This window comes from Canis lupus, chromosome 21 (assembly GCF_003254725.2).
Source record: "Canis lupus dingo isolate Sandy chromosome 21, ASM325472v2, whole genome shotgun sequence".
In the NCBI taxonomy this organism is placed as follows: domain Eukaryota; kingdom Metazoa; phylum Chordata; class Mammalia; order Carnivora; family Canidae; genus Canis; species Canis lupus.
The window spans coordinates 24859302-24879813 of NC_064263.1; the positions used below are offsets into that span (position 1 = coordinate 24859302).

Below are 20512 nucleotides of genomic sequence, written 5' to 3' on the forward strand. Positions count from 1 at the left end.
TGGCTGCAGCAGGGCTGTGGACCATATTCACCTCTGCTATAGGGAAACTGGCCTTTCTCAGGTAGGCCTGAGGTTCGCCAGGGGGCTGACTAGTGGAGCTTGACGGTTCTGGTGTTCAGAACACCAAGGAATAATGACATATAAAATCTAAAATACTGGGAACCCTGGGTGGTGCAGCGGTTTAGCGCCTGCCTTTGGCCCAGGGCACAATCCTGGAGACCCAGGATCGAATCCCACGTCGGGCTCCTGGTACATGGAGCCTGCTTCTCCCTCTGCCTATGTCTCTGCCTCTCTCTCTCTCTCTGTGACTATCATAAATAAATAAAAATTAAAAAAAATCTAAAATACTGTAATTGAATACAGGACTTATGCTACAACAGAGATCATCTGATGCCATATTCCATATGCTAGGAGAGCTAGACACAGAAGGAGGAAAACTATTTTTTTTTAAGTATAAGACTTACTTATTCAATAGACAATATTTTGTTTAAATAGAGCTTTGTGGACTCTTTACAATAACTCTGTTCTTCCCTTCTCATTCCTTGTCTCCACAGGGATCTCTGGCCCACAGATTAAAAACCAGTACTATAAGAATTCAGATACAAGGAAGATCAATGTGCCTAAAATATGTTCTAGGGAAGGTAGGGCTTTGGCTTGAGTTTCAAGAATGAGAAGAAAAGGAGGAAATGGCCGTGGAAAGACCAGAAAGGAAAAATTTGAAAATATATGAAGAAAATAGAGAACTTTCTTTCTACTGAATTAATGGTCTTTTATGAATTTTCAGTTACCACCATTATTTAACAGTGGAACTGTTGAGCTCATAGAAAAACCAGACAGGCCTCATCCTGGAGTACCACTGAGGGCAACAGGAAGCTGCGGTAAGCTTTTAGTCAGCAAAGTATGGTTGTTGGATTTGGATATTACTTTTTTTTTTAAGATTTTATTTATTTATTCATGAGAGACAGAGAGACAGAGAGACAGAGAGAGAGAGAGATTGAGGCAGAGACACAGGCAGAGGGAGAAGCAGGCTCCACGCAGGGAGCTCAATGTAGGACTCCATCCCAGGACTCCAGGATCATGCCCTGGGCCGAAGGCGGCCCTAAACCGCTGAGCCACCTGGGCTGCCCGGAAATTACATTTTTTTGAAAAAGTCTTATAATTAAAAAAAAAACTATGTGCTCTCGTTAAACAATTCAGGCAATAAGAAAATAAAAATTGTTTGGTATCCGACACCCTTTCTTCCAAGATAATCACTAATAATATTTTGGGGAACCTCTCCTGAAATCTGTGCTTATAGAATATCGTTTCAAATATCACAAATTGTACCATTATAAACATGCTGTTCTGTAACCAATTTGTTTCCCTCGAGAATAAGTTATGAATAGCTTTTCATATCAATAAATAGATCTATATCATTTTAATAGCTGCTTACTACTTTGTTGTTTGTATTACAATTTAACTAGCTCTTTTTGATGAACATTTACATTACCCCTGTAATCCACAACCTCAGATAACCAGCTTGTGCATTCAACTTTTCAAAAAAACATATATTTTTTTAACATTTTATTTACTTATTCATGAGAGACACAGAGAGAGGCAGAGACAGGAGAAGCAGGCTCCATGCAAGGAGCCCAATATTGGACTTGATCCCGGGATCAAGCCCTGAGCCGAAGGCAGATGCTCAACCGCTGAGCCACCCAGGGATTCCTTTTCCAAAATGTTTCATTCTCTTTTTAAGGTAAAGAATTGAAAGTAATGGAGCTGGGTTAAAAAGTATCTTTTGACATTTGGATTTCAGTTGCCAAAACGTCCTCTGATTTGCAGGGAGACCAGGAGGAAGCTGGTGCATCAGCTCTGGTGCGATAGTGGCAACGGTGATGGCGAAGAGAATACAGACTCGGGTGATCTATCCCCACTAGGCCTATCCTCAGTGGATTGGCATATTCCTATCCTTTTTCCTCTCTTTCACTTCTTTTTCTTAACATGGAGGAGGAACCAAGAACTGCATCTCCCAGCATTTCACAGGCACCACACCCCCTGGGAACTGTAGTACCGCGTCTGAGAAGGGTCCGGAAGGAGGGCGGGAGACTGTGGGGCATGCTGGGAAATGTGGTCCAGCTGCGGGGGGGCGGCGGCGGTCGCGGTGTGCGTGTAAAGAGGCTGGAGACGCCGCAAACATCGCTACTTGGAGAAGAGGGCACGGGGCGACCTCACCTTCCGCTCAAGCGGTCTTTGAGTCGATAAAAGCGGACGGCGGATGGTGGACTTCGCTACATCGTCCGTAACCGGGGAGCGTTTGGCCCCTCCACAGAAGGCGCGAGGCTGGCAGCGTAGGCCGCGCAGGCCACGCGCGGGCCGGAGCAAGGCATGCCGGGAGTTGTGGTCCCGGCGCGCTGAGGCTGTGGGACGTGTCGCGGCGCCGCGCAGGCTCCTCCTTCCCCGCCCTTCTTAGCGGTCCCCCGCCCCCTCCCTCCGCCTCCTCCTCCCTCGCCCGCAGCCGAACGTCCCCTCCCCCCACCCGTCGGGCTCTCGGTCGGCTACTGCAGAGGATTCAGAGCCGAGTCTGAGGAGGAGGCTCCGGTTCCCTGCGCGCCATCCGCCACCTTACTGGACACGGGCGAGGGAGCGAGAGCGTCGCCGCTGTAGCCTCCAGAGAAGACAAGGGCATCGCCGCCTCCGCCGTCGTTTTCGCCTGCAGCGGCTAGCCGGTGAGACCTCCCCCCGCCCCCCACCCCCGCCACCTCCCCTGGTCCGCTCTCCCGGAGCCTGGGCCGGTGATACTTACGGAGAATGAGAGTGGGGGCTGTGGAGACCCCGCGTGGGTTGGGGGAAGGGGGTTGAGGTCGCGATGGAACGGCGGGTTGGCCGGGGAGACTTGTCCTGGCGCGGGGCTGGGGGTGGGGTGAGGGTGGGACCCAAGCAGGTTGCAGGGTGAGTGGGTGGGGGGGCGCCAAGGGAAGGGGACTTTAAATAGCGATTGACCCGATATGGGACAGGAGTGTGAGGTTGGGAGGTCGGGGTGGAATTTGGGGTGGTTTTGGGCGAGATGGATCAGGAGAGTGGAGTGGGATGGCTTTTAATGGGGGAGGGGACTGAAAGAGGGTGATGGATTTGGGGTTGGCTTGGAGCAGTTGACAGCTTGGGATCCAGCCAGGGGTGCAGGGTAGGGGGATGATTTCAATAGACAGTGGGATTGCAGGGTTGGATAGGACCCTGGGGGAGGGGTGTTAATTCTCGAGGGTGGAATTTGGGGTGGACCTAAGGCAGACTGATGGAGGTGGTAGGAGCTTGGGAGTAAGGGGCTTGGCATGGGTTGAGACCTTAGCTGGAAGTGGGCACTTGCCATCTCTGGGTGGTGGAATTTGTGGAGACTTATGGAATAGCGTAGGTTAGGAGAGTAAAGGAGGTAGAATTTGGGGTTTTTCTGGGGAGTGCTTATGGGAATTGGAATAGGAACTGGTTGGGGTGGGACTTTTCAACGAGAGGAGTGTGATGGTTGAGCTGGCAGGAGGGGGGGATAAATTAGAAGTTAGGCCCAAAATGGGCAGGCAGAGATTGAAATTAGAGGGGGGCACAAGGGATGGGATTTAGGGTGATTTTAGAACCACCGGAAAGGCATGGTGGCTCCCTGGGTGCAGCGTCGAGGCAGAGGGCTCAGAAGATGCTGCTGGGCTAGACTCACTGAAAGTGGCAGGTGGTGAACAAGGTAGGGAGATGGCATCTTGAAGAAAATGTCCCTTGGCCAAGGTGGCAGAGGAATTTTTGGAGAAGCAGTGTCTTAGATGAACTGGTAGGACTGGAGAGGTGGTTGCTGATGGTAAGGTGGCAAAGAGGCTTTTTAAGGAGTGAGAGACCTGGAGTTGTAGGTATGGACGGGGCAGGGAGGATGGAATGGGGCAGTGAGCAGGGCTGGGAAGAGGTGGGTTGGATGATGTTAGGAAAGATTCTGATGTCCTCCAAGAGACATAAGAGGGTAAGGGATTGGACTTAAATGGACAGCTCTGGAGGCTGTGGTTGGGGGAGGGACAATAATCAGAAGGAACTTTGCAGGGGACAGAGAAGGTACATTAAAGATTCTCTTTCCTAGACGACATTTTAAGCTGTTAGTTCAGTCTTTTTAGTTTCATTTATATTAGTATCGTATTTTGGAAGTAAATCAACCTGAAGGGTAAAGTTAAGAGGGGCTTCAGTTAAAGTAGAATTAATCAGGGGGAGGGTGTTTTCTATTCATTTATCATAAAAAGAAAGTTTTGGGGAAAAAAATCTCTTGGACTAAAGGTGGAGAAGATAAAACTGGAATGTGATATATATCTTTCTGTATGATGTCTCTGCCTTCTCCTTTCCGCCCTCCCCTTGGTGCATTTAAAAATTAGTCCTGGAATTTGGAATTAAATAGATTTGATGAGCTTGAGGTATTTAAGGGAGCATTCCTTGCTTGAGAACCCATGAATGAACCTGAAAAATATGAGGCTGAATTTATTTCCTAGTCAGGCAACGTGCATGTATGTAGAAAGAGGTTAGGCCTTTTTTTTTTTTTTTTTCTCCTCTTAAAATTGATTGTCTGAAGACTCCATTTATTGGTGTCCTGGTTTGCAAGGCAATTAGGCCCATCATTGTATTGCAGGATAATAATCCTGAGATGAATCTTGGCACCACCGCTTTATGTAAACAGAGAGAAGACAGGAAATATGGAAATGTCATAAATATTCATTGGTGAAATGGTTTGGTATTGATGGAGTTTTTCATTTGATTCTCTTTTGGCATTACTTGATAAGATTTAAAATAATTGGACTATATTTCTATAGATTGAATTTTCTTCTGAAGGAATTCAAGTGGTCAGAATTCTGTCAGATATGGATAAATAAAGCATATAGAATCATTTTTATTTTATTTTTTAAGGGTTGGTGTTGATGTAGGCACATTACATTTAACTGCAGCAACAATGTCTCCATCTATTCATCAGCAATTTTATTTAAAGCTTCAATGATAAGCATATCATTTTTATGGCAGAATGGTGATGGTGGAAGGTAAAGAAGGGTATAACTGAGGGAAACAGCTTTAGGGAAACAATTTTCTGCACTTAATTGCATTAACTATGATATGTTAAACATGAAGTGGCTGTTGATTAGAGCTCAGACTGAGATAACATGGGGAGGGATGTAAAGCGGATAAAATTGGCATCAACAGGATCAAATGATTCTGTTTTTGTTCGAGCTTCAGAGTTCAGCTCTTAAACAAACCATTTTCTTTGGCTTTGACAGTTGAGCACATAAAAATGTTTAGCTCAATATTTAGGATTTTTTTTTTTTTTGTAGTTCCAAAATGGACAGAATAATGGCAGATTGGCCTTATCCTTCAAAGTGTTTTGTTATAAGGAAGCTCTATTAAGATAAAAACCAGGTTTGAGTAGTTATCTGTAATTCGATGAGCGTAATTTAACTAATGCAAGCATTTCTCCTCATAACTTTACTCTCGGGTCCAGACATTGCTTTTGTAGATCTGCAGGCTTGAGCTACAGGTGAGATATTTATATTAAAACTATAGCTTTTGGGATCCCTGGGTGGCGCAGCGGTTTAGCGCCTGCCTTTGGCCCAGAGCGTGATCCTGGAGACCCGGGATCGAATCCCACATCGGGCTCCCAGTGCGTGGAGCCTGCTTCTCCCTCTGCCTGTGTCTCTGCCTCTCTCTCTCTCTGTGTGACTATCATAAATAAGATAAAAAAAAAATTAAAACTATAGCTTTTGAAAGCAAGCCTGAGAGAAATGTCTTGGTGGATATTTTCCCTCCTCACAGCTGTGGGCACTTGTACAGTGGAAATGTATTTTGTGTTTGATTAAAAGTGTTTGATTCTTCTGATATTCCGGTAAGAAGGAAGGAGCAGATGGAGGTACTGGTAGACAGACCCCTTGGTAGAATGAATGGCTGTGAATTTATGGGTGAAGAGTCCTGAGTTCAAATCCCCGATTCCACCCCTTGATAGCTGGGTGATTTCAATAGTCATTACAACCTTTCATATTTAGGGTTAATGGTTGCACAACATTGTGAATGTACTTATTTCTCCTAAATTGCACATTTAAATATGATTAAGATGGCAAAACAAAAACTTATGCTTCACAAGGCTGTCAAGGGAAACAAATCAGTTCATGTTCATGAGATAACTTTATGCCCCGAGAACACTATACCTATATGAACTATTTGTTCAATATTTATTTCTTATTACATGCTAAATGCCAGGGGAAATGAAAATAAACAAAAAACAGTTGTCAAGGAGTTTTCATTGTTGGGCGAGATAGTGATTTAGATGTAGTAAGAGAAGTGAAGCATAACTAATGTGGTTGTTAAAGGTGTGGATTTTCAAGTAGGTGCACCATTCACTGCTGGTTGTGTGACCTTGGGCACAATGGTCTAATCTGTAAAGTGGGCATGAGAGAATAATTTCATAGGGTTGTTTTGAGGATTTGTTTTTATTTATTTATTTAAGAATTATTTATTTATTTGTGAGACACACAGAGAGAGAGAGAGAGAGAGAGAGACAGAGACAGAGACAGAGACACAGGCAGAGGGAGAAGCAGGCTCCATGCAGGGACCCTGGGGTCATTCCCTGGTATGAAGGCGGCGCTAAACCACTGAGCCACCCAGGTTGCCCTGTTTTGAGGATTTAACAAAATAATCCATGGAAGGTATTTAACACAGTTTGGTTACATAGTACACATTAAAAAATATTGCTGGGGATCCCTGGGTGGCGCAGCGGTTTGGCTCCTGCCGTTGGCCCAGGGCGCGATCCTGGAGACCCGGGATCGAATCCCACATCGGGCTCCCGGTGCATGGAGCCTGCTTCTCCCTCTGCCTGTGTCTCTGCCTCTCTCTCTCTCTCTCTCTCTCTCTCTGACTATCATAAATAAATAAAAATTAAAAAAAAAAATATTGCTGCCATTACTATGAAGTAGGAAGATACTAGAATGTGAATAGCCTTGTGTGTCCTACTGTTGAGTTCTTGGTAGTATAGTGTCCTATAATTTATTAAAGAGGGATTACTTTGTATTATCATCTCACAGTTTATCTGCATATTTGCATGTTTGTACATATTTGCATATTTGTTGTCTAGGAACTTTAATCAGTAAAGTACTAAACATATGTTTTAGCTGTTAGCTTTCTCATCTATAGAATAAGAAGAAAAACTGCTCTGAGAGTTTAAATGACTGGCTTAAGGTTACACAGTAAGTGGAAGAGTCTGGGTTATAGCTCCCAAATTCTGATTTCTCAACCATGTTTGTATCTTTTTAAGTTGTGAAATAAACCATATATATAAAGGTGCATATAACATACATTTTTAAGGAATGGAACAAATTGAAGATCTGTGTTTTCTGCTCCGCTTAAAAAGAAAATTTGTAGTATCTTTAAAGCTTCTTGTGATTCCCTGTGTGATTGAACGTCTCTCCTCTCTTCCTAAGTAACAGCTTTCTCAAATTTTGTATGCATCATTCCCTTTCTTTATAGTTTTACCAAACAAGTGCATATCCTAAACAATATATTTTTTTATCTGTGCAATTTATATAAATAGAATCATAGTGTAAGTATTCTTCTGTGACTTACTTTGTTTTTATTGATTATTCTTATTTTTTAACTTTATTTTTTTATTTTTTATTTTTAATTATTTTTTAACTTTAAAAGAGCGTTTTTCTTCTAGCATTAAAATAACATGCACATGGTAGAAATTGGAAATTACAAAAAGTAAAAGGAAGCAAATTTATTGTCTAATTCCATTTATCTGGCAGTACTTATTTATATGTAAGTAAAAAATATGTGTGTATATGCACACACACACGCACATATATATATCTAGACTACCCCCCCCCACACACAGGTAGTTGAGATAGCAAGAAATATAAATACACACACACACACAGGTAGTCTAGATAGCAAGAAGGAAGCAAGTTTGCATTTATGGCTGATCAGATTATCCAGATGTGGACCAGTCGTACTTGGATATAGGAATGAGAGGGGTTAATAGCAGCCTTTGTGAGCTTTGAAACAGCACTTAGAGTTTCTATCTCACTGGCAGTTCTTTATTTATTAGATACTAGTTTTTTGTTATATCACCTTAGCACTACATTTCATATTTTAATAAGTCACCTAATTCTTTTGGTCAAAATTTTTGTGCTTTTTCTTTTTGCAAGAAAGACTACTTGGTACATTGATCCTTTCCTGACCCTGACCGTACAGGAGAGTCTGTCATCTGATGTACAGAGAGTACCATGAATGGGAAGTCCTCACTTATACATATCGGAATTCAGCAACCTAACCACCGAGAATTTTTTGTTTAAGAGATGTGAAATCCAAATTCATTAATACTCTGTTGGAGCTTCAGTTTACTTATCTGTGAAATGGATTTCAAATGAGATAATAAATGTGAAAATACCTTTTAAGCTGTAAAGGATTATATAAATCTTAGGGTTTTTCCCCCTCCTAGTTTACAAAATTGAAATCCCTACACAGAGGTGAAAAGCTTGTTATATTTGGTTTATTGTTTTTCTGAAAGGTTCTCCTTGGGGAAGGGAGTATATGGACAGTTCACAATTTCTCCCTTGAAACTTGAAGATTGTTGGATATAGTGGGACAGGGAAGGTGTAGAGGAATTCATGGGACTTGGTTCCACTGTTACTGTGCTGGCTAGCTCAAAATGAAATAATTGAGGCTATATTGAAGTGGAGAATGCAGTGCAGTGTTTGCTCTTCATTATCCTGACAAAACTCAATTTTCTACTTGTAACTTATTACTAAGACAGAGTAGTATAGTGAGATAAATTATCTATGCATATGTAAAAGGGAGATAATACTCCATTGTTGATTTGTTGTATGGGTTAAAGGAGATAAGGACAGAGAACCTGGAACCCTGACTGGCATATGTATAATTGGTGCTTAATATGGTAGCTATGACTGCTATTATTTTTATTTTACTTATGAATTGTTTAATTTTTCCCCTTAGGCTGTTCTTTTGTTATTCAGTGTTTCCTTGGGCTGTATCTCCTCACAATCATTTTACATTTGGAATATACATTTATCTTAATATTATCATAAATAAAGCAAAACAAAGAACATAAATCCACAGCTGCAATACATTCCAAGGCAAAAGAGTTAGTAGTCTTGTCTGTGTCAGATACGTTTAAGAGATCTGTTTAACAAATACACATTGAATGATTATTAGATGACAGTGAGGGAGTGCTGGAAATATGGGATACAAAAATTAAAATTCCCTGCTTTTTTAAAAAAATATTTTATTTATTTATTCATGAGATACACAGAGAGAGAGGCAAAGACCCAGGCAGAGGGAGAAGCAGGCTCCATGCAGGGAGCCTGATGTGGGACTTGATCCCGGGACTCCCAAGATCACACCCTGGGCCAAAGGCAGGCGCTAAACCGCTGAGCCACCCAGGGATCCCCAAATTCCCTGCTCTTAAGAAGTTTATAGTCAATTATTGGGGAGGCAGACATGCGACACATTGCATTGCTTAGCACAGTAGGACGAATGCTACAGTGGGGGCACAAACAAGGGGTATGGGGGAATGGAGGTTGGTGTGGCCTGATCTGCCTGGGGAGCAGGGAAGAGAGAGTTGCTAGGAGGGATTAATGCTTGAGCTGAGACTTGAAGGAGATTTGGATGTGTTGTGGAAGAAGAGCTTAAGAATGGTTCATGAACTCAGACCATATCTTCCTTGATTGTTTCCTCCCAGTCTCCTTGTAGGCTTTAGTTTGTACCTCTTTTAAGGTCTTTCTAGCATGTATACCTACCGTAAGACCAAATAAACAAATCCTCAAACATAACTATAGTATAGATAGTATAGTCATGCTCCTGTTCTTTCTGGATGCGATGGCACTTACCTGGAAAGCCCTCTCCTACCAAATTTCTTAATCTTTACTTGTTCATTAGGTAAGCTGTACTAATGAACATGTTTTATGGTTTTGATTATCCCAGTTTGTTGTTTAGCAGGAAGAAATTTTTGAATCTCCTGAAACTAGCTGGTATTTAAGAAGAGATCTTTATTTTTGATTTTTTAGTAAATGTTGGTACTCCTTAGGGTTGACTCCTTGGCTCACTGGACTTAAGATTCTTCTTTAAGTAGTCTTGTCCGTTCTGTTGGCTTTAACTTCTACCTGTGTGCTGATGAAATATCTCCAGCTTAGAGCTTTCTCCTGATCTCCAGATTTGTAAATCTCCCTGGCTTCTGGCCATCTACATACATCCATTTAGATATTCCTTAGATTCAGTAGATCCAAAACAGAGCTCATTTTCCCTGTCTACTTTTAACTTCTTCCATTCTGTACCCCCTCCCACACAAAAAGTTAAAATCCTTTCTTCCTGTAGTTTTGTAACTTAAATGCACTTCAGTCATACTGGCTAATGAATCTGTACCATTAGTCTTTTTTTAAAAAAAATTTATTCCAGTATAGTTAACATACAGTGATTAGTTTCCTGTGTATATACAGTGATTCAACAACTCTATACATTGTACTCATCCTAGGTGTGCTCTTAATCCCCTCACCTGTTTTACTGGTCCTCCCCTCCCCCTGCCATCTCCCTTCTGTTAATCATCATCTTTTTCTATAGTTAAGAGTCTGTTTTTTAGTTTATCTCTTTTTTCTTTCTTTGTTTTGTTTCTTAAATTCCACATGTGAGTGGAATCATGGTATTTGTCTTTCTCTGACTTATTACACTTAACATTATACCCTGTAGATCCATCCATGTTGCAGATGGCAAGATTTGATTCTTTTATATGGCTGAGTAATATTCCATGGTGTATATATATCACACATATACCACATTTTCTTTATCCATTCCTCTGTTGATGGACCCTTGGGCTGCCTCCATAATTTGGCTATTGTAACTAATGCTGCTGTAAGCATAGAGCTGCATGTATCCTTTTGAATACATGGTAGTAAATTTGTTCTTGTATTCTTTGGGTAAATTACTGGATAGTAGGGTAGTTCTATTTTTAACTTTTTGAGGAATCTTAATATACTGTTTTCCATAGTTTGCATTCCCACCAACAGTTTTTCTCCACATCCTCACCAACACTTGTTGTTTCTTGTGTTTTAGATTTTATTTTATTTTATTTTATTTATTTATTTTTTTTTTGTGTTTTAGATTTTAGCCATTTTAAATGAGGTGATACCTCATTGTGGTTTTTATTTTTATTTTTATTTTTATTTTTTAAGATTTTATTTATTTATTCATGAGAGAAACAGAGAGAGAGGCGGAGACATAGAGGGAGAAGCTCCCTACAGGGAGCCTGATATGAGACTTGATCCCCAGATGGGGACTCGATCCCCAGACCCCATCCTTGATGGGGACTGAATCCCCAGACCCCAGGTAACACCCTGGGCTGAAGGCAGACACTCAACTGCTGAGCCACCCAGGCATCCCTCATTGTAGTTTTTATGTGCATTTCCCTGATGATTAGTGATGTTGAGCATCTTTTCATGTGTTTGTTGGCCATTTGTATGTCTTCTTTGGGGAAATGTCTGTTTTTAAATTGGATTATTATTATTTTTTTGGTGTTGTATGAGTTCTTTATATATTTTGGTACTGATTATTAGATATGTTATTTCTCCTTCAGTAGGTTGTCTTTTAGTTTTGTTCCCTTTGTTGTGCAGAAGCTTTTTATTTTGATTTAGTCCTAATAGTTTATTTTTGCTTTTATTTCCTTGCCTCAGGAGACATTTCTAGAAAAATCTCACTATGGCTGATGTCAGAGAAATTACTATCTGTGCTTTCTTTTAGGATTTTTATGGTTTCAGGTCTCACATGTAAGTCCATATCCATTTTGAGTTTATTTTTGTGTATGGTGTAAGAAAACGGTCCAGTTTCATTCTTTTGCATGTAATTGTTCAGTTTTTCCAATACCATTTGTTGAAGATACTGTCTTTTTCATTACATATTCTTGTGCCCATAGTCTTTTCTTCTCCTTTATCTTTCATAGCCAAAAAGAAATCCTTCTAAGTGTTTTCTGGAATTCACATCCCCTTTCCTACTAAACCACCTTAGTTCAGACCCTTATCTCACCTGGACAAGTACAATGGGTTCCTAACTGGTTTCTGTATCACCCATCTAGTAAACCAGTCTTTCACTCAGCAGCTAGAACATGTACCCAATAGATGTGTATGTTCACATCATTCTCTTGCCTAAATCCCTTTAGCAAGGCTCTAAAGTCTAAGCTTTTTAGCATGACTATTAGGCCTTTTGTGACCTATCCCTATGTAGTTCTCCTACCTATACTCTTCTATGACTGGTAATACTGAGTAGCGTGTAGTTCCTATAGATACCTTGCAATTTCACACCTTTGTTCATGGCATTTTTCTTTTTATTCATCCCTCTGGGTTGGGTCATCTCTCCTAAGAAACCTTTCAGAACCCTTAAGGTTGCCATAAAGTGCCCCCATTTTGTTCCTGGGGTCATCTGGTGCATGCTTCTGTCATAATACTCTGTTAGGTAAATTAACTATTTTTGTCTGCTTCTTCAGTTAACTCGAAGTTTCTTGGTGGCAGGGACTGTTTCATAGTCATTTTTATAGTTTTAGTTCCTGGAGGGTGCATCACAAGTAGTGAGTGATTAGTTTTTGAACTGAACCTAGTAAGGATAGATGACAAAACAGTAGTATGATATTCTAATAAGGAGTGAGGTGATATGTATTTTTCAGATGTGATTTTAAAAATTTATTTAGAATGGAATTTAGAATTTAATTGGATTGATAAAGGGCTTGGTAACAATAATGGTGTATAGCATAAGGTTCAGAAGTAGAAGACAGCAAGAGGGTATATTTAGGAGTTGGCAGTTGCTTTCAGTAAAAAATATTTTAGGCTTGTGGATCACATGCAGTCTATTACTTCTCCTTTTCCTTTTCCTCCCCATCTTCATCCTGCTCCTCATCTTCTCTCATTCTTAACTCACAGGCTATCAGAAATCAAATTTTAAGTTGTAGAATGTTAAAGATCAAAGAGATTAAAGCAAGTTCATATTTCTTATTTATTATAAAATTTAGTGCCTTGGGAAATTGTGCATATCTTTAGTGTAGAGAACAGTTACAGAAACTTCTTTGTCAATTTACTACTTTGTGTATCTAAAAGTTTAATCTTTTAAGGCAGCTCTGGTGGCGCAGTGTTTTGGTGCTGCCTGCAGCCCAGGGTGTGATCCTGGAGACCTGGGATTGAGTCCCACCTCGGGCTCCCTACATGGGGCCTGCTTCTCCCTCTGCCTGTGTCTCTGCCCCCCCACCTCTCTCTCTGTCGCTCATGAATAAATAAATAAAATCTTAAAAATAAAATAAAAGTTTAACCTTTTATTTATTTATTTATTTTTTTAAAAAGATTTTATTTTATTTATTCATAAGAGACACAGAGAGAGAGAGAGAGAGAGAGAGAGAGAGAGAGACAGAGCCACAGAGGAGAAGCAGGCTCCATGCAGGAAGCCTGATGTGGGACTCGATCCCGGGACTCTAGGATCACACCCTGGCCTAAAGGCAGGTGCCAAACCGCTAAGCCACCCAGGGATTCCCAGTTTAACCTTTTATTAAATGGGCCATTGATCACTGTATGAAGATATTGTAAGAACACTTTGGTTTATAAAGCTCCAATACAACTCTTCCTCCTCCCTCTATTTAAGCAGATACCTAGGTCCTTTCAGAATATGCCTATTTTTATGATGATATAGAGTGTGCTTTTTCTTAGATATGGACATTTAAAAATTTATTTCATGTTATGTTATTTTTTTTTTAAAGATTTTATTTACCTGAGAGAGAGAGAATGAGAGCGAGCACAAGGTTGGTGGAGGGGCAGAGGGAGAGGGCTCCATCTCAGGAACCCCAGGATCATGACCTGAGCCGAAGGCAGATGCTTAACTAATTTTGAGGGCAGACACTTAACTGACTGAGCCATCCAGGTGCCCATATTTATTTATTTGAGAGAGAGAGCATGCGCATGCCAAGCGTGTGTATGTTGGGGGCAGAGGGACATGGGGCCAGAGAGAGAATCTCTAGCAGACTCTCTGCCGATTGAGGAGCCTGATCCCACGACCCTGGGATTGAGACTGAGCCGAAATCAAGAGTTAGATGCTTAACTGACTGAGCCACCCAGGCACCCCAGATATGGACATTTTATTGTTTGTTTGTTTGTTTGTTTGTTTATTTATTTATTTATTTATTTATTTATTTATTTATTTATTTATTTATTTATTTATGATAGAGAGAGAGAGAGGCAGAGACACAGGAGGAGGGAGAAGCAGGCTCCATGCCGGGAGCCCGATGCGGGACTCGATCCCGGGACTACAGGACCGCGCCCTGGGTCAAAGGCAGGCGCCAAACTGCTGAGCCACCCAGGGATCCCCTGATATATTTTTTTATAGTAAATTTCAGTCCCTGGCTGATTCAAGATTATGGTCTTGATTTGACTTTTTATTTTTTATTAACGATTTATTTATTCATGAGAGACACAGACAGAGAGAGGTGGAGACATAGGCAGAGGGAGAAGTAGGCTCCTCTCAGGAACCTGATGTGGGACTTGATCTCAGATCCTGGGGTCATGACCTGAGCCGAAGGCAGGCACGCAACTGCTGAACCACCCGGGCATCCCTTGATTTGATTTTTGATCATGTTCTTCAAGCTTGACAGTTTCTGCTGATACTCATATTTTCTAGCCTTTGTTTTGTCATTTTTTCACATATCCTAGTTTTCTTTTTAAAAAAATTTTATTTATTTATTTATTTATTATTTATTTATTTATTTATTTATTTATTTATTTATTTATTTTTAAAGGTTTATTTATTTATTTAGAGAGAGAGAGGCAGAGACACAGGCCGAGGGGGAAGCAGGCTCCATGCAGGGAGCCTGACATGGGACTCGATCCCGGGTCTCCTGGATTACACCCCGGGCTGTAGGCGGCACTAAACTGCTGCACCACAGGGCTGCTCTTATTTATTTATTTTAGAGAGCTTGTGCTTTTGTGAGTTGGGAGTGGGGAAAGGGGGAGGGGCAGAGAGAGAGAGAGAATTTCCAGTGGACTTTGCACTGAATGAAGAGCCCAATGTGGGGCTCGGTCTCACCACCCTGAAATCAGTGAACTAAGGTGAAACCAAGAGCGAGACGCCTGACTGGACCATCCGGGTGCCCTGCATATCCTAGTTTTTTAATGTGTCCTTTTATTTTGAATTTAGCAAAAATCTCCATCTTCTGCAAACATATTTATAGCATTTTACTTTACCTATAGTGTATAGGTATGTCATGTTGCATTATTTTCTTAAGGATGAAGAAATCAAGACTCAAGAGGGTAAATTTGACTGGCCTAGGACTAGGAGTGGATAAAGATGCAAAGACAAAAGGGGCCTAAAACTTGAGTATCTCTAGTAGGTAACATACTGGGTATTTTCTCTCCATTATATAGTTTAATCATCACATTTACCCTGTATAGGGTATTGCACCTATTTTATAGAAGAGGAAACTGAGCAACTGAGGCTTGTAGGGATAGAAGTAGCTTATATTTGGTTACATAGTGAGAAAAGAGAAGCTTGTATTAAAAACCTGATCTGCCTTGCTCTGAAGTCTTCCCTGGTTTTAAACTCTGAGATCGGTATTTTTCAATCTACTTAGAGGAGTAGTATTTGGGTACACATTCAAATCACCCAAGGAACTGTTTAAAAAAAAAAAAAAGATGAGACATGCCCAGTTCCACTTCAACCAGTACTAACAGAACTTCTGTAGATGAGCCTTAGGTAGGTTGTTTATGTGTGTATGTTTATATAGAACATATAAATTTAAAAAAAAAGTTGTATTGAGGGGAGGTGGGTGTGGGTGAAACAGGTGAAGAGGATTGAGAGTACGTTTATTACGATGCATATTAAGTACTGTATAGAATTGTTGAATCACTATATTGTACACCTGAAACTAATATAACACTGCATGTTAATTATACTGGAATTAAAAAAAGAAATTGTGCTGAGATATATGTAGCCTGTGTAGAAAAAAATGCACCGAAAGTATAACCAGCACTCCGATCAAGAAAGGGAACATTACCCCTTCCTCCAACATAAACAGTATTCTGACTTCTAATACCACAGATTATTTTTGCCTGCTTATAAACTTTCGTAAGGTATGACTGGCTTTTTGCACTCAACTTTGATTTATTTATGTTCTTGTGTGTAGCAATGGGTTATTTTTGCTCATTGGTATATTAGCAGTTCTCAAACATTTTAATATCTTCACTCTTACTAATTACGACGACAAAGAGCATTCATATGTGGGTTATATCTATCAATATTTGCTGTATTAAAGATTAAAACTGCAGACACTTGGCTCACTCAGTCAGAAGAGCATGCTACTCTTCATCTTGGGGCTGTTTTGTGTGTTTAAGCCCCACAGTGGGTGTGAAGATTACTAAACAAACAAACAAACTGAAATTTAAAAAGTATTAACTTATTTAGAAATATTAAATCTATTAAGTATTAGCATATTTCAATGAAAATATGTTATCCCAAGTCAGAACTATTAGAAGAATATTTTACATTTTTCCATATCCTTTTACTGTCTGGATATAGATAGATTTATATTTATTTTAATTGGAGTATAGTTGACACCTGACTGGGTATATTTCTGTTTCTACCTTCAGTATTTTGCAATTGGTTGTTTTGTATGTAGTTTATAAAGAAAATCCACGTAGATATCCACATAGATATGTGGCTGGAAAAGGAAGGAATTTATCGCTCTTTTAGATAATTGTGGATATTCTTTTTTGATACTACACCAAAACTTGATAGCTGTTAATTTCTTGAAGGTCCACTATGTTATAGAATCTAAAACTATATCGGTGAGCTTTTCTTACTGTGTTAAGTTAAAATCTATTAATCTGTTTTGTACTTTGAATAGATCTTCTACCTGTGTGTGATTTTGTAGCATCATGCATTGGTCATTTGGAAAATATTGGCTTACTGAGTTATGCAGATCTTCTCAATGTTGACGTATTCTATTATATAATGTCTAAAAAATCTCATTTGTTAATATTACCACCAATCTTATCAGACAAATCTTTTTTTTAAAGGTTTATTATCTTTTTAGAGATTTTATTTGTTCATGAGAGACACAGAGAGAGAGAGAGAGAGACGGGCAGAGACACAGGCAGAGGGAGAGGCAGGCTCCATGCAGGGAGCCCGACGTGGGACTCCATCCCGGGTCTCCAGGGTCAGGTCCTGGGCTGAAGGCGGCGCTAAACCACTGAGCCATCCGGGCTACCCAGACAAATCTTTTCTAATTCTTTCTTCAAAGCTCAAATTTTTATCATTGACAAGAAATAATGACAGTTTTCCATGCCCTGAGACTCACATTGTTTATTTTTGAAAAAATGTCTGCTGAACATTGAAGTCTGAATAATCATAGTTTGTCTGTTAGTTGTTCTTTCAAATAAAAATGGTGTTTCATGGAAAAAGCTGCTAGTTCAGCCTGAAACTTAATTGCACAAGTTCTTTAGTGTTTTTGAGACAATTCTTGTACGTTAGTATGCAGGAGAGGTTCTTTATGCATACTTCCTATTTCATCACAGAATATTAAAAAGATGTAATAATTGAGATTAATAAAATTATTTTTGTGGCTTCATCAAGAACATTCTTTAGTGAAACTGAAACTAGTTCTCTTTTTTTGGCATGGTTATAAAGAATACAAAGATACTATTACAGTATGGTATTACTGCCTTCATTCAATATAAGATGGTATATTTTTATTTATTTGTATGATTGTGTTTCCAGGCTTTACTTATTTCTTACTGAGGGAGGAGATGATTTTGTTATACCTTTACTAACAGTACTGTTTTGAAAGCCAGCATGAATGCAGTTGATTTTTCCTTGGCTTAGTAAAACCAAAATGCTGTAGAGTTGAGCAGTTTCATAGGTTTCTCTGGATGTTAGAAAATCATTGGGCTTGGTACTTATTTTTTTACCACTTTGTGGTGAAGGAAAGGTATGAAATGGCCTTTAAAGAACTGTGCCTACCTGTGCATAAAAGTGGTTCTGTATGTGTATTTAGTCTTCCTACTCATAGCCTGGAGAATTTGCAGAAGAAAAAGATGCAGAAGAAAACACTGCTAAGTAATGTTGCATAATGATTCTGGTTTTTTACTGTGATTGGGCAGGGGAGAATAGAAGAGGTAGGTTAGGCAAGTTGTAGTACTGAGCGTTATTTTACCTTCCTGCCAGCATGTTTAAACAGCCTGGAACATCAGTTCTGAGGGGAAATTGAACATAAGCTTTTCTGTTGTGGCCATTGCCAACCCCCCCCCCCCCCCTTGTGTTGTCTCTACTATAGTCCGCTGTCATGCAGCGTTCCTCTATTCTTTGCCCATAGTTGGGTCACTGGAGCTGTGTATGCAATAAACATGTAGATACTCAAAACTTGATTTGTGACAGATCCTAGAATCTCACTAGAAATGAGTGAAGGTTATATTGGGAAATGAAGAAGTTTGGGACCTTTTTTATTGCCTTTCTAACTCTTAGTTCTTTTCTGTGCTTCCAGGTTTCCTCTTTATTAACTTTTTGGTCAACTTTAACTTTTAGATAACACAAAACAAATGGTACAAAACTAAATTTTATCAGTACTCAGCTTGTGCATTTGATTTTTTGGCCCTAAATATAGGATTTGAGTTATCAATTATGGTGGTAGAAGGACTGAGACTTTAGGAAATGTGGAGTTTTATGACTGCCTTGTTAAGCCCTTAGTGGTTCCTGACAAGTAATTTAAATTATGGCTCCCAAAAGAGGTTTTGCTAACTAGAGTCTTAGTAGAAGATAACAATAATCATTTATGGTTGTATTTATTTAATTAACATGAGTGTCATGCTCTGTGCTAGGTAGGTTCCCTTCCCTTCCCTTCCCTTCCCTTCCTTTCCCTTCCCTTCCCTTCCCTTCCCTTCCCTTCCCTTCCCTTCCCTTCCCTTCCCTTCCCTTCCCTTCCCTTCCCTTCCCTTCCCCACCCCTCCCCTCCCCTCCCCTTCCCTCCCCTTCCCTTTCTCCTTCCCTTCCCTTTCTTCTTCCCTTCCCTTTCTCCTTCCCCCTTCCCTTCTTTCTCCTTTCCTTTCTCCTTTCCTCTCTCCTTTCTCCTTTCCTTTTTCCTTTCTCCTTTCCTTTTTCCTTTCTCCTTTCCTTTCCTTTCTCCCTTCCTTTTCCTTTTCCTTTCCATGTAGGTTCACCCAGTGTGGAGCCCAACGTAGGGGTTGAACTAATGACCCTGAGATCAAGACCTAAACTGAGGACGCCTGGGTGGCTCAATGGTTGAGTGCCTGCCTTCGGCCTAGGGCCTGATCCTGGAGTCCCAAGATCGAGTCCCACATCAGGCTCCCTGCCTGGAGCCTGCTTCTCCCTCCGCCTGTGTGTCTCTGCCTCTCTCTCTCTCTCTGTGTGTCTCTCATTAATAAATAAGATCTTAAAAAAAAAAAAAAAAAAAAGACCTGAACTGAGATTATGAGTCAGACGCTTAATCATTTGAGCCACTCAGGCTCCCCATGTGCTAGGTAGGTTCTGATAATACACAGAGATGAGTAGTATGTCATCTCTGCCTCTAAGAGGCTCCCTGGAGCAAGGGAAAAGGTATAAACAAATACATTACATTCAGTGTCTTATAGATGCTGTAAAATAACTAGCAAAGAGGATGGTGTTAGTACCTTTTTCCTGGAGGAGTTCTTGGAGGAGTAGACACCTGAGCTTATTTCTGAAAGAAGACTAGGTTTGCTGTGTGGAAGATTCTGGATGTTGAGTCAGAAGATCTAGATTTGAACTCCGGCTCAGCCACTAACTAGCTCTCTGAATTGGGGAAAGTTGTTTAAGCACTCTGAATTTCAGTTTTTTCTCCTATAAAGTAAAATAATCATGTCTATATCTACCTTTGAAAGTTGCAAGGATTTAATACATGAGGAAGAACTTCATAAAAGTTCTGTACAAATATTATCCTGGTTTTTGTTTCTTATTCAATGATAATAGTATTTTGACAGATTGGAGAATCAGTTTTCTTAGCCAGTCCAGAAATAAGTGAGAAAAAGAATGGGTATATTAGTACGTAGATGTCATTTTTTAAGTACTAACACTATTGGCATCATGAATTAGGGCAAAGAGTTCTAAGTCTAGAGTTCACGAAACTTTGGTTCTTTTTATTGTTTTGTTTTGTTTTTTAAATTTTATTTATTTATGATAGTCACACAGAGAGAGAGAGAGAGGCAGAGACACAGGCAGAGGGAGAAGCAGGCTCCATGCAGGGAGCCCGACGTGGGACTCGATCCCGGGTCTCCAGGATCATGTCCTGGGCCAAAGGCAGGCGCTAAACCGCTGCGCCACCCAGGGATCCCTGGTTCTTTGATATTATGGAAGATACTGCTTAAGATGTTTAAGGTGTGGTCTCTGAAAAAATATTGAGTGTGGTTCTGAGTGCCTTGGATGGCAACAAGCCAAGTGGAAAGAGCTCCATTTCTTGTCAGAAGACTTATATTTGTGTCAC

At 40.3% G+C, this 20512-nt stretch overlaps 1 protein-coding gene across 3 annotated transcripts in view; it reads left to right on the forward strand.

Annotated features, from left to right (window-relative positions):
• Positions 1–2146: 2146 nt before the first annotated feature.
• FAM168A (family with sequence similarity 168 member A) overlaps positions 2147–20512 on the forward strand; it is a 188031-nt gene continuing 169665 nt past the window's right edge. For 2 of the 3 annotated variants that reach the window (XM_049098909.1, XM_049098908.1), the window contains exon 1: positions 2147–2708. The gene's annotated coding sequence lies outside the window, so the exon portion shown is untranslated. The remainder of the gene's footprint in view (positions 2709–20512) is intronic. The other variant, XM_035703844.2, reaches the window with a different exon arrangement.